At 36.0% G+C, this 14,578-nt stretch overlaps 1 protein-coding gene across 10 annotated transcripts in view; it reads right to left on the reverse strand.

The window, feature by feature from the left end:
- Positions 1-14,578, reverse strand: part of LOC135691612 (voltage-dependent T-type calcium channel subunit alpha-1H) — a 102,071-nt gene that overhangs the window by 58,382 nt on the left and 29,111 nt on the right. For 4 of the 10 annotated variants that reach the window (XM_089112210.1, XM_089112211.1, XM_089112198.1 and 1 more), the window contains exons 1-2: positions 8,227-8,287; positions 1,699-1,793 (exon numbers count right to left, since the gene is read on the reverse strand). The gene's annotated coding sequence lies outside the window, so the exon portion shown is untranslated. Of the gene's footprint in view, positions 1-1,698; positions 3,866-8,226; positions 8,288-13,132; positions 13,228-14,578 lie in introns of those variants that run through there. The other 6 variants (XM_089112205.1, XM_089112199.1, XM_089112202.1 and 3 more) reach the window with 4 other exon arrangements.

The following is a 14,578-nucleotide window of genomic DNA, read 5'->3' on the forward strand; positions in this document are numbered from 1 at the left end:
GTCAAAATTTTATAGCATCAATTTACGTGGAAGATTTTCCAAAACATCAAACCAAGCGACGAACCAAGTTTCCAAAACATCAAACTAAAGGCTTACTCCAAATTTCTTTTGTAGTCACAACATACCACAAAAAGTATTTTCTGTTCCAAAACACAAACAACTAAATGCATTAAAATTTACTACCTTTGAGCCAAAATTAATTCAAAATTAAAAGTGATATTGACCGAGGTGTTTTGTGTTCTTTACTTGTTTTGAATTCAATCAAAAAAGATTCATCAATCTCATTAAATTTTTCTAGCATAGCCTGCATCTGTTGCCCCGTCATGGCTGCCCGAACGAACTGTAGGCCATTAGCCACTTTCTGAAATATTTTTTCGTTGCGTCATAAATAGAAAAGCTTCTTCTTTGAGTCCCCAATAAGTCGAAAACAATCAAATGAGTGTCCATAATATATCAAAACATCTTAACACACCATCAAATTTACCATAAAAACTATACCATTAAATAGGCCATGCAAACAATATAATACTACCCACCTCGTCTCCTAACATGAAATGATATAAAAATCGTATATATCATTCACAGTTTAAAACTGCAGACAGGGGGCCTCACAAATCACCCAATCACCTCCTTTTATGCAACAACACCCAAATAGCGCTTAAAACCATGCACATAGTCACATATTCTTTTGTTTTTAGCGCTCATGAAAGCTTTGCCCCTTTCACCCCCCCCCTTCCAACTCGAGGTACGTTCCCCTTTCACTGGGTTGTAGTGATGCAAAGCTACCCTAAAATTGGGTTAGAGACACAAGATGAACATCTCATCACAAAAGTGGTCACAAGTGACCAATTTGAAGCGTAAATTGGCGAAAAGAACGAAAGGCAGAGGCAGACTAATTGGAGAGAAGACCCGAAATTGAGGTTGATAACATCTGCTCCATATTTTGCACAAAAAATACAACAACCTGAAGACCAACAAACCGACTCTGTCCAAGAATATGGGACACTCGATAAAAATTAACGAGCAGGTAACATGCAAAGCATACACACTGATTTTATAAATAAAATATGGAAAACGAGTTTCCATTTTTCAAAATTACTTGTTAAATAGTATAGCTTGTCTCAATCACCTCTGACAACATAAAAGCTATTATTTTAACTTACTGAAATATAGACAACGAATTCATGGGTTTTTTCATCTTTCCTCAACCCAAACACTAGCATACCTATTTCAAGTCATATAGACCACGAGCAAAAGCGATGTTTTAATGCCATAAATAAGGTTACCAAGCATGGAAGAATTTCTCAACTTTTCTGAACTATTGCAAAATGCAGGGCAACTTATGTTCAGACACGCTTAGTTTAATTACTCCAAAAGCACGATCGTTATATTGCACGTGGAAGTTAAATAATATCGACAGACAATCCCAAACAAAGACAGCACGAAATAGGTTGGTACTGATTTTAGATTCTATATTTGAAAATTTTTTCAAATATTTCTTTAGTCGTGTCGTAGACCAGATGAAAGGATTCTTTCCATTATGTACATGGTAACATCAAATACTCGCTAATACTCAAGTACATATGTCAAAAGCCCCACCTTCTTAAAACAGCGTCTATATAAAGATCAGTCCCTGCCATACAACTTAAAGTAAACATGAAATCTGTAGAGCATTCAAAGAATTTGAAATCATTGTACCTGCTCTTGGAGACTTCACAGTCAAATCAATCGTTTTCACTTATAAACGGCATTACAATCTGCATCCATCAACCACTGCAGCTACTCAACTTGGTCTGTAATTGAAATAAATATGATCAGCATTAAGGCTGAAAAAACACTAAAATTTCTTGATTTGAAGCTCGATCGATGACTTGCTTTTTCCTCATAGATTAATACAGCAGAATGTTAATCAAAGGTCGTTAAACCAGGTGTTTTAGTAGGGCATACGTCGCTTTTGCATAACAATCAATCGACCTTGAGTAGAAGAGAGCAAAACACGCTTCAAGCAGGTCTTGATTGAGACAGATTCAAAACGATCTACTTTTCTCGAGAAGAGGAAATATCGCGTCATTTCTTGCAACGTTATTTCAATTTCCATATTCAAACTACGTCGGATTTATTATTGATTTCGAAGATGCGATGTGACCGCTAAAGGAAGTTATAGAAGGTTATCATAAAAAATTGATAAAATATCAAAGAAATAAGCCTAAAAAATGAAAAAAGCAGAAACTATCTTATATACTACGAAATTAAAGATCCAGCGACAAAACAAGATTTTTCTGAGCTCCGGACAAAGTTTGGATGGATAAGCATGGTTGTTTTTGAAAATTTGACTGAACTGTTACATAATTTAAAAGTTACACAACCCAGTATATGTATATATCATTATAGGTCCATGCATAGTGCATGCTTTGGCATATGATATACAATGATTACATTACATATTGTAATATTTCATTTACTTTTAGATAATATTTGATTTAAAATTATGTTCCAGGGGTATAACGTAATAATTTGCGTGGCGTTTATGAATGATATTTTTTTAAATGAACACAACGCAGCTTTATCTTAAAAATTGAATTTTTAACACTGTAATTCGAACTTGTGATATAGACCCGTCAAAGAAACTCGTTGAATATTTGTGGAAATTAGTTATATAAATAGCATTGCAAAGGTTACTTGACGTCAATTTTTCTCCCTGTTTAATTCAAATGAATTCAAAATTCAATTCAAAGCCCAATCTTGGAAGTTTGGAACTAGCCAATTGCGACCGTCCCGTCATCCTTCCCTCTTTTTCTCTCAATGATGCTGATTGGTCATTGTCAGAGAAAACCAATTGCTTCTGTATTTGCAGGATTAGATATTTCCGATTAATCGTGCTTGGAGTAGTACATTTCAAAAGTATGGGTGTTATACTAGCTCCAGCAAAACACCAGCAAAAACGAAACCGCGAAGAAGTTACACAACAACGACTTAAGTGGAAGTCAGGGTACATGCCCAACAGGGTACATGCTTGGCAATTGCACCTGCAGCTATCTGTTCAGTAAAAGTCAATTATAGTATCCAATTAAAAGAAAACAGAGCATAAGCATGAATTGATAATCCATAGTATCAATTTGCCCTGCCCTACCCAATTTTGCGCAAGCGGTTCATTTTTCCTTTCAAGCTGTCAAAACATTTTGTCACAATCATAAATCCTTGTGACAGGAATTCTCAAAATACCTATTCATATTTCCTATTCATATTTCAACTCCTCCTCTGTTCTACAGAAGAATCAACCTTGCAAAGATATGCAACTACTTCATTACACATATTTCAGAATAATCTTGATGTCGGATTCTTCCGTCATTTCCGCTAAGATTAAGCTTGAAAAAATGGGATCGTGTTTGTTTATCGTTTCTGAAGTGATATATTTCAAAACGGTGCAACAACGGCAGTCTTGTGCAGCGCAGTCCTGATAAATTTGTAGTACATCATTCTGAAATATGCAAATCAATTCGAAATAAAAAACAGAGTTCTTCCTATTTCAGCAAAGCGATTCATCAATTTAATATTATTAGGCCAGAGACCAATTCGTAAGACAATTATTCTTAGATAGATGCAAACTGCCAGCAAATCTAGAATCAAACCTTCCCAATCACGTTCGCTCTACTTGCTCCTGAGCATGATGGTAAAAGGTTCACATGGATGTATTTAAGGGTATTTGAGTTGGGTTCTCAAAGGTTGATTTGCCTTGATTTAATCACTCTGCTTCTTGTTTCGCTGACAAAAACTGGCAAGGGCTTACTAAAATGGCCCAAAGTCATCATGTCATGGATATTTGCAGCTGACAAGCTCAACACACAGCATTATTTAGAAGTTCGTCTTAGTAATAACCTTAAGCGCCTACTTACATAGATCTATGTCTCCAAGCATTCACTGGGTTTTAAGACACCGTCAAGGATCTCTATTCACTACCAGGCAAAGGATTTCTGGCTTCCAGTGACTGAAGCAAAAATACACAAGTTTTAATCTTTAGTCTGACTCTCTTCATAAGAATACGAAGAAATCAGTGGGCAATAGCAAAGCTTCTGCTATTTTCCCAGGAAATAAATCCATTCGCAGCTATTCTAACATAATTTTTTATTAGCAATGGTTCCAATAAATAATAGATCTAAATGGAAGGTTGGAAAACTATAGCTGGGACCTGCCTTTAGACTTCTGTTGCATAAAGAATTCCTTCAGTTTGTTTATTTTGTTTGTCTTTGGATTAGATTCACAGAACAAGATGCTTGGCATCTGAACAGTGTTTTGGTTTCATAAAGAAAACGTGGTTTCATAACTGAAAATGCGGAAATCCTGTACGGTTAGTGAAGTTAAATCAGGACTACGAAGCTACGCGAGTGGATTCTTTGCCTGAATAGCATGACGACCGGCATGGCCCGCCTCGTGAACGGTACCCTTGCCGCAGAAGCAGCCAGAAAATATCCATCCATGGGACAGAGTCATCAACATACAACATTTTATTTGCATCTGAAGTAGAAAGCAAGCAAAGCGAGACGAAAATAAAGTCAAAACAAATATAATTATATTGGGAATAGTTTCTATTTAACCAACCCACCTTTTTAATATTATCTAATGCTTGACACCATGGAGGGAAAAAATAACTCGAAGGAGGTGGGAGTGTTGCACAGTTTCTTGGCGTAATACTCAACTCTCTCCAAGTTAGCAAATGCAGACAAATGTGAGTTAACAAAAAGTTCTGCAGTCACTTTGTCTCTCATGCTACCAAGTATATGTATTTTAGTTTGTAGCTAACGATTTGCATGTTGTTGTAGCCATAGACAAGTCCGTTTGTAAAGAAATGAACTTTTTTAATTGAAACTAATTCCTGGGTCAATTTATTAAATTTAAATGAAATTTAAGGGTCATGATTGGATCGTCATTTGTCTTATTCGGCTGATTTAAATTTATAGAGTCTTAGAACTCCAATTGGTTGCCATTAATCCTGCTCCAGCAAGTTTAAAAGTTTTGTGTCTCTTAATGGCAATAACAATTTATGTGAATAGAATATTTAAAGCACTGGTCAAACGATCCAGCATTTCACTCAACATTTCGCCCAACATTTTTCTTTAATGTTGGAATGTCTTGTTCGTTAAAAATATCTTTGTATTTGTTCGTTGTTTTCCCCTATTCTATGTCTTTTGGTGCCTGGCCTGTTTAAACATCATTAATGACCTTGACAGCAAAGGGTCGTATTTTCGTCCGTCCTCGTGAAGTTTTTCTGCAGTCTTTTTGAAGCTCTTTCTGCATCTATTGACATCACGTAATGATTAACTTGTTTTTCTCTAAGCAAGTAAAGACGAGGTCGTTATCGTGGAAGTAAATTTTTTAGTTGGTCAGACATTGGTAAGGTACCGTGTAAACGCCATTAGTTGTACTTATTTCAATTTGTACGAACAATAATCCAGAATTGTGTAAACAGGGTCTTAGCGTCATACCAAAATCCAGGTGAGCTGAGAATTAAACTGCAATAAAAGTGATTGAAAGGGATTGAAAACTTCTGTGAATAGTGAAGAGTGATTCTTTTGGCGTGAAATCTAGCTGTTAGGTATTTACGTTGTGTAGAACCTGAGGAGTCCAGAAAATGTCGAAATCCTGACTGCAAAATCCTGACTCTAAAACTATTCTGAACACATGAATCTTCAAAGATTTAGGAATTAAAATTCCTTTGTAAAAATAAACAACGACTTTTACACTGCAATACGTTGAAGAGCTCAATTTCATGCAAACAGTAAAAAAATATTTTATTTGAAGAGATCTTCTGTGTCAATGACCAATTTGGTTACTTAAATCGCTTCTCTCTCGCAGTTGAGACAACGAGCTCCTTGCAAAACATCAATAAAACTCATGAAATGGCTGGCTAGTTTCTCACAGTTACTCTAAATTCTCTCAAAAATTGTTGAAATCAAAACGGACAACCAAGAGTGACTAGCTGCATGGCGCTCTGCCAATTAGTGTTGTTTTTTCGAATTTCGTTCATAGCTTTAAAGAAAACATTTATGGCCCTGAGGAAGGAAACGAAACGTGAATATTGGTTTGGAATGCTCTTCTTGTAAGAGTGCAATGTTGATCTGAAGGCTCATTCATTCACGAAAAGATTTTTTACCTGATACCAGCTGCATTGTTCTCTCTATTTCATGATAGACTCACAGACACGAAAGTCACAAAGAAGGTTTTTCTGTCAAAAACGATTTTTATCCAAGACCTGATTAGTATAAACTCAGGGGTATCGCCAAAGGGGGCAACGGGCGTGTGGTACCTCCCCCTCTAAAAAAAACTTTGTCAATCGGCAAATTAAGAATTTTTGCAGGGCAAAAGAAGCAATTTTTGTACTCGCCTTGTAACCTTTTTGCAACAATTATAACATATTTATATTTCTGTACTAGTTGAACTTTCAATGTATAGCACTTAAGTATGAACTTTATAACAAAAGCGCATAAAAGCAGCGTATAAGAAGAATCTATCTTTTAACCACACCCTTAAAGAGTGAGACACACCCTTTTGGCTGTAAAAATGACTTCTTCACTCGTCTAAAAAAAGTTTTAGCTTTGCCCCTGCATAAACTGTTAGAAGGCGTCATGTGTTGACGACAAAGACCACAGTCACTGCAAAAAGAAATTAGTCGTACTCGGGCAGAGAAATCGGTGAAAGACAACATAGAAACTTGTGAATTTTGAAGAAAAATTGCCTTGTATAATCACTTTTTGATATCAAAATAAACACTTTATTATATTCGCCTAAAACAATTTACTCTCTATGAGAATTAAACTGATGTCCCTCTTAGAATCCCCCACAATCTCTACCTCCATTTCAGGTCATACCACAGTAGAAATATCTGTAACTTGGGATTCTTATTGTTGTATGCAGAATTTTGTTAAATTATACCCTTTTTTCACATGTCATGATCTCTATGATCGGTGTGATAGCTATAAACTGATCGGCTTCGCAAAAATCAAGTTTGAGCTGCAATTTCACAAGATTATACACAAATGAAGTGACTAAAAACGAGTTTTTTTGCAACATACTCACTCCTGCTTGCCACTGCTACTATAAAATGATACCCGTAGCAACATTGGCAACAATAAAACTTCTCATGATACCGAGATATTTTCAAAACGTATAGAATTCGGTTTCAATTAAACTCAATTAGAAGCGCTCAGGTATTATGGCCATGAAAATGCCGTTGTTACTTTGGCATCAAATTTAAACACAAGGCACCTGTTTACTTCAAAAACCTCGTGTTGGTTATGCCGCCTGATTTTTCTTCTCGTCCTAATCGAGAGAAGCACACGCAGCTTAAAATAGCACATAGTTTGGTGTCGGGAAGGTTTTCAAATAGCATTACTGGCCGTTGTTTACAATAAAAGATTGTTTTTAATTTTCAAAAGAAGTGATAATTTGTTATTATTCATCCTTGACGATAGAATGAAATGCTATTTTACAGAAACTTAATCCATGTATTGCAGGTTCTATGTATAGTTTGGAAAAAGAGATGTTTGACCATATAATTTCGTTTCTGACAATATGCTGTGCAGCTGTTCAAATATTGAGAGTTATCTTTACACGATCAGTTAATTTTGAGCATTTTTCCACAAAGCAGCTATTTTTCATTGGATTGCCTATTTTGGTCCTAATCTGGCACTAGTGAAAAAGTATCTTAAAAATCTGAAAACAATACTAATAAGGTATGGAAATCTATTCACATGTGCCACCTATGAATAACTATGGTATAATGAATAATTATAATCATTCTAAAAATTATTGCCCATAACATTCCTGCCTGAAATTGTGGGCAAATGCTAATTTGAAAAATTGGTAAAAAGAAACAAAAAGTACAAGAGGACAGAAATCCACTTAAACAGGCCTCAGAACACACCAAGGACGGCGCATAGTCCAACCCAAATTGAAGTGTTCCTGTACGACAACAGCTTTCGTAGTACTGTACAGAATAGATTTTATGTCGACGACTTTTTAGCACTGACTTGAATCAAACAATATTCCAGCGCTGGTGTTTATTAATATCTGTTCAACGAATATTACTTCAAAAACAAGTTACTGTGACTTGGAAGAGCATTCGAGCAAATTTTGAATCCAGCAATCAAAATGGTCCTTGAAATAGATCATGTTATTCTTTACGATGAAAAGAGTTAAAATCAAAAGATACGACATATCAGAAGGACTTACGTGATTTGATGATTTTAAGACTCTGTCACCACCGTTTTTATAGCATTAGTCGTTTCTAGAGCTGAAGGACATTGTACTGTACATAAACGAATAGATACTTAGTGTTTTTATAGCTAGTTATTCCTAGAATGAAATTTGTAATAATATAAGCCGATTTTTTTAAATCATGGATAACGTGACTACACCTAGATTACCATAGACCGAGTAGACATTCCGAGATTGGCTTTCCTTCTACTTAAACATGCTTAATATCCTCAAAGGACCCTTTTTAAAACAGGTTTTTGCGAAGGGAGGAAGTTCTCATGAAACATATTACCACGCTACAAATATAGATTAGACGTATCAAAACAACGTACCCATCCACGATACCTGCTTTTTCCATGAATTATCCTCAGCTTATTTTTTATTGTAACGATATGAATTTTAATTTCCTTGGTCTTAATGCTTTGGTGGAATGCATAGTGAAATAAAAGAAAGGCATGAGTGAAATGACCCATTCATATTGAGCTAACCGCTAATTTCATTGTCTAGCCAAGCAAGGAAAAGACTGCGCGAATTTCTTGAGCCTATAACGGTTCGTGTGCCGCAAGAGGCATTGAAAAGACGTTAAACCTATAAGAAAACTTAATGAATATTCCTAGAACGCTTATTAAAGAAATGAAATCTTGCGCAAAGGAAATATGCGGATATTTTCTGTAAACAACTTAACGAGATTACAGGTCAACAATCTCTATATAACTTTGAAGCATAAAAACGAGATCACAAGAGAAGTATTGAACGTTCAACTGGGTTCAGCACATAGGCCCATGGAAAGGTGAGAGATCGGAGGAATGGCAATATATACTGCCAATTGCACGGACGCCAAACCAACAACTCACTTAAGCTCTTATAAAAAACAAACTAGATTGTTGAGTTATTTTAGCTATGCGGATGAAATGCGTCTTTTAACAACGTGGACAGTAATACAGGCCACGCTTGAATAATATTTTCTAAACGCCATTAATGAATCGCCCATGGGCGGAATGGTATAGCAGGGGTGTGAAGACATGTACTTCAGTGGGAATGAAAACTGTTGATTCAGGTCTAGCTATTCAATTGCGAAAAGAATAAAGGTTAAAAGCTTTCCTGGAACTGCATTTACGGAACTCACCAGGAGCAGTAATCTTACGATCGTGATATTTAATGCGCCAAAAAAGCAAACTTTAGCTTGTTATTCCTAACCATTTTCGACACAATTCAGGTAACGGAAAGCTTAGGATCATAAAAAAGCGTAATCAACTTGAATTCACAAAAGGAGCATACATGGTTTAAATATCGATCTTCTCCATTGCGGGCTTTCTCAGTTTACGTCAACTAGAATAAGAAATTAAAATGAAAAGAAAACAAACAAGAAAGTTTTGGCGAGATAATTATCCATTTTATCAGGGGATAATTATATATAAAGTATTATTTATGCATTAAATCATCAGCTCTTTATACTGTTTCACTAGCTTTCTCTCATATAGAGAAGCTTCTATGCTATTGTGAGCACGCGTTAGTATGTATTTCTCGTACAAACAACACCGTACAAACAACCAGAATATGTAAGTGTGTAATTTTGCCCCAGACCCCTCACGTCACTAACAAATGCAAATAATACGCTGAAAAAGTGCTCGGAAATGTGCATTGATATCACATAAAGTAGATAGATGAATGACAGTATAGCATTTGAACTTTGAGTACAAGCATGGAAAGAAATAGGACTTTTTATTTCCATTACCTCGTGCACCTCCGCTGGAAATTACCAAATACGTTTTGGGTACCGCAAAATTTTTGTACTGTCGGTCATTATCCAACGTTTATGCGCTGAAGAGTGCCGGACAAAAAATGCTTTAAGATTCTTTGCTTCCGGTATTTGGTGCAATATTTGGAAAATATGGATGCCTGTTAGGAAAAGCACTGTCTCAATCGCTGTTGTGGTGTTTAAGAAGTTATATTTTGCATACCAGCTACTTGAACGCCAAAAAACAATAAGAAATGCACTAACGCCAAAGCCTTGGCTAAAATCAGCTTGCAAGCGCTTCAAAAGATGACGTCCGTCTTTCATGAAATGGGTGAGTAGTGAAGTAGGCTGAGCAGAAACAAAGATTTTCGGTTGGTTCTTCTTTGTAGCATTTGAGCTTGACACCATATATCCGTTCTTGCACGGCTATTTTGCCTCCAGCTTCTGATCGTTGAAAAAACAACACAATTGGAGCAATATGCATGTTCCATTTTCATACTTTTTCAAGCTAATATTGGCAACTGCGTAACACTGTTTGCACTCTAACACTTTCAATCACTCGCCTCATAGTTCAAGAACCTTAATTGCACGCGGCCTAATGTACTTGCTGGAAGCATCTCTCCATAGCTATAATCAGAATCAGAAACCAGGGACAATAATATTATCACATTATGTGAAACGCACGAACACTTGTTTCACTCGGCATACGGTATCGCTATTTCATCTCAAAGTAAAAAAGTTTTGTCTAGCAACTAAACAACATCATGTGAAACGCAATAGCAATGCTGAAACTTCTGATAATCCAATGAATACTCTCTCTGCATAAACATCAAATAGAAAGCAGGTGGAGCTTTACACGGCTTTTATAACTCTTGGTGTAAGATAAAAAAAGATAAAACACTTATAAAAGGTTACATGGACACTTCCAAAAGCCATCGACGTTTGACTCTAAATATATGAATAATATTGAACTCAAAAGATGTTGCTATGCGTCATTTTTATTAATGAAAATGCCTGTCTTACCTTAACCAGACTTTACTTCTCTTATTCGCTTGTGCTTTAGAAAAAAGAATCCATCGGCTCTAGATTTTTACAGGTCACAATTGTGGTTTGATTCAACTTCCGTTTTCCCTTTTGTTAAACCCCCGCGTCAGCATATAAGGCAAAGAAATGGCTGTTTGCACAAAGTATTTGAAAAACGACTTTTGCCTTAATATTCTCAAAAAGTACTCGATCAGTTTGCTTAGTTGCTTTGTATTTACTCAGAGGATTTCTATAATTATAGTTTGTGGACTTTGTCTGCTTGGTGATGCAAATTAGAACATTAAAGCTTATTTCACGACAAGAAAACACTGAGAATGATGGAGAAAGTCTCTTCTATATGCAAAAACGTCTTTTTGTTGTAAGGTTCGGACCTATGCAAGAAATGTTAACAACTGCTTCCATTGGTTAATTGAGTTATGGAAAGGCAAATAAGCAGCTTATGAACAGCAAAGACTTAATCCTATAGCAATTGAGCAACAAAGTTAAGCCTTGAGAAAGATAAGGAGGTACTCTAACTAATAACCAATGGAAAACAAATCTTGATGTCGTGATCCTCGCAACGTGCAGTTAAAATTGAACATGAAGTGGCTGAGCAGAATCAAAAATTATGTTCACGTTGTAAAGCAGAGAAAGAAAAAATAAGGCAATTTGTAAGGCAAGGCAAAAATTAGTCAAAAAGACAATTTGATGAAAAACGCTTAACCAAAATTTGGCCTATAGTACAACACACTTCACAACGCTCTTCACAACGTTTTAGGGCGGTAGTCGTGCTACTACCTGATGACGTCATAATACAGTCTCATTAATCGTAAAGCTATATTATCAAGCCTGAAGAGCCAATTAACAGCATGATCAAACTATTGCTGAAAACTGTTGAAAAGCAATCCTTTAAAGATGTTGTGCGCTTAAAACGGCTAAAAGAATTAAGCAATGTTTTCAGTTTCATTTTCACAAAGATCATAAGCTTCAATTTTGCAAATATTTTGTAGATGATAACAATGATTGTCTCGATTATTATAATGTTAGTAATGCCAAAGCAAGAAGCTTTCCTTCACACAGTCTTTTTCGACATCTTCCCTTCCACAGTCTCTTAATTTTCACTTTGCAGGGTTCGGTATTCCGTGGGCTATATTTCTGTGGTATTACATTTAAACGAATCGAAATTGCGAGGTAGCGATTTTAACGCTCCCCCTTCCATTGCCCATCGGAACTGTCCCAAAAACAGGCCTACTGAAATGTATTTTTCAATATTGAAACCACGAGTAGTCTTGCTTTATAGCTTGCTATCATAAACTGGACATTAACAGAAGGGTTTCCACTTTTCATTTTAGAACAATCTCTGAAATTCTGGATCGTTTTTAATAACAAAGAAACATCTTTGAGTTTCTTGCAGATATCTTACGTATGTTCTCAAAGTTTTGTCAAAGATTACATGAACTTCAAAAACGAAACGACAAAAGGATTCAAATCAAGACTGAAATATTGTTGAGCCATTTTTTGCCTACTTGTTATGAGAAATTCATCTCATAACAAGTAGCCGATAAGTCTTGAAAATTTCTTAGTTTTTCCGCTTTCCAAAATTTTAGTCTAGTCGATCGTTTGCTCAAGTTTTCTGATAACAGTGTTTTCTAATAAAAGTGAAAGTGTTAACTCAAGTTTTCTACAGCAGTGTTTAAAGAAGAGTTTTTTTACAAAAAACGGCACTTGCTTTACAAAGAGAAGAGTTGCAAGACCCAGAACTCAGGGTCACCTAATGATCTCTTAAAATAAAGGATTACCTTCAACCGACGAAATGGCGATACTTGGCAACAAAATTAGCCTTTAAAGATTTTGTCAGTACCAGAATACTAATATGAAATATATGATATATTTTGAAAAGTGAACCCTCAGTAGCAATAAAAATTCAAAGGCATGCGCAAGTGTAGCAAAAAACTGTGTACGCTCTTACAAACAGCACTCTTTGATAAGCTGTAACTAAAATAGCTGGAAAGAAAGTCAGTGCCTTGACGTCAAAGCTATTTCCTTCTCATGATATATTTTATTGTATGCCCATATTGTTTATAAAAGACAATAAATTGAAGAATGGTTTAAGTAACTTACATGAGTGAAACAGCTCCTATGCCGTTGCAGCTACCTTTGCTTCGTTTCAAGATGCAATTTCAAGCGTTGGAAATGAGTTCATGGTTTTGTGTGCTCTGGAAAAAATGGCCAACAACATATGAACTGAGATACATGAATGTAAGGCTACGGAATGCACACATTTGTAATGTTTAAACAAAGCTTGAGTCCCATTGAAGACTGACCTCGAATAGCAAATAACGTTTGCTTTCAATTAGATAATCGATGTATAACTGTATTTGTTTCGCAAAACAAAGCCACTTAGAATCGGACAAACTCATGGCCAGATTTATTGACCGATGCACGAGTATTAAATTTCAAAGAAACAGTGATGGGGAAGGGGAGATCGGTGTGGTAACAACTTGTGAATGACCTGTTTACAAGTCAGCTGTAGTGATTATGACAGTGGCTAGGCGAGAAACATTCCAAATTCACACAGTTAATTCTTAACAACAGATCCGCGTGAATTACACAGTGTGAAAGCAGGATATTCTTGCCTTAAATGATAGTTTGCCAAATAATTGATAACTAAAATAAAAAAAATGAAAGGTTTAAAGAGAAAATGAGGCTTATAGCTTCGAAGAGAGATGAATGGTTGCACGTTAGGAAATGCTACAATATTCAACAATCTATTAACTAACAAGCATTTCAGTGAACTCAGTAGTCTTAATGACGAATACGTTGATTTTGGGTGAGGGTCAAAGGAGAAATGGGCAAATGATCCTACTGTTTGGTCATTTAAGGCCAATTTTTACGATAGATTTGGACGACTATGGGCCTACTTATCTGAATGTCAACCTCTCACACATCCACCCTCTCAAGGAACCCCTAACGCATGACTACAGACATCCTATAGGAAAAAGAGATTTACTTCAACATGTAGGAGAAACAGAACTTCAACAAAGTTCATATGTCAGTTTCTTATCTAATTGACCAAGTGAACGATTAGTAGAAGATGATAAAAATTATAATGCACATGGCGAGAGTTAATGCTAAGGGGCGTTTCCATTATCTGGAAAAGCCTGTCAGATTTTACGAACAAAAGAATTGATAAAAAGGATTTCTCCCAAGGACAAAAGGTTTTTTTGGTAGCCATGCACGAGATTTCGGGTAGGAGAATGCTCCAGCGCTAAGCAGAATGGATACAAGTAAGTGGTACTGGGATTTGCTTGATTAAGGTGTCACCCATCAGCAATGTTTTATCCAAAAGCAAGCTTGTTAAGATTTCCTATGACGTTTATTTATGTTTGGAAATGTTAAGAAAACCCAAGGAAAAGAGGGAGGGGTTTGATTTCGTTTGGAATAAAGACAGGTTAGAAGAGTCTGGGAAGGAGAAGGGGGTAGAACGTTCCAAAGTTTACTAGATCTGAAGAGGAGGATGATTTGTTGGACAGAGTTCGTGAATTTGGCAAAGAGGCTAGGAAAGGG

The sequence above is a fragment of the Rhopilema esculentum genome, chromosome 13, assembly GCF_057945365.1.
Source record: "Rhopilema esculentum isolate cy_ngs chromosome 13, ASM5794536v1, whole genome shotgun sequence".
Taxonomy (NCBI): domain Eukaryota; kingdom Metazoa; phylum Cnidaria; class Scyphozoa; order Rhizostomeae; family Rhizostomatidae; genus Rhopilema; species Rhopilema esculentum.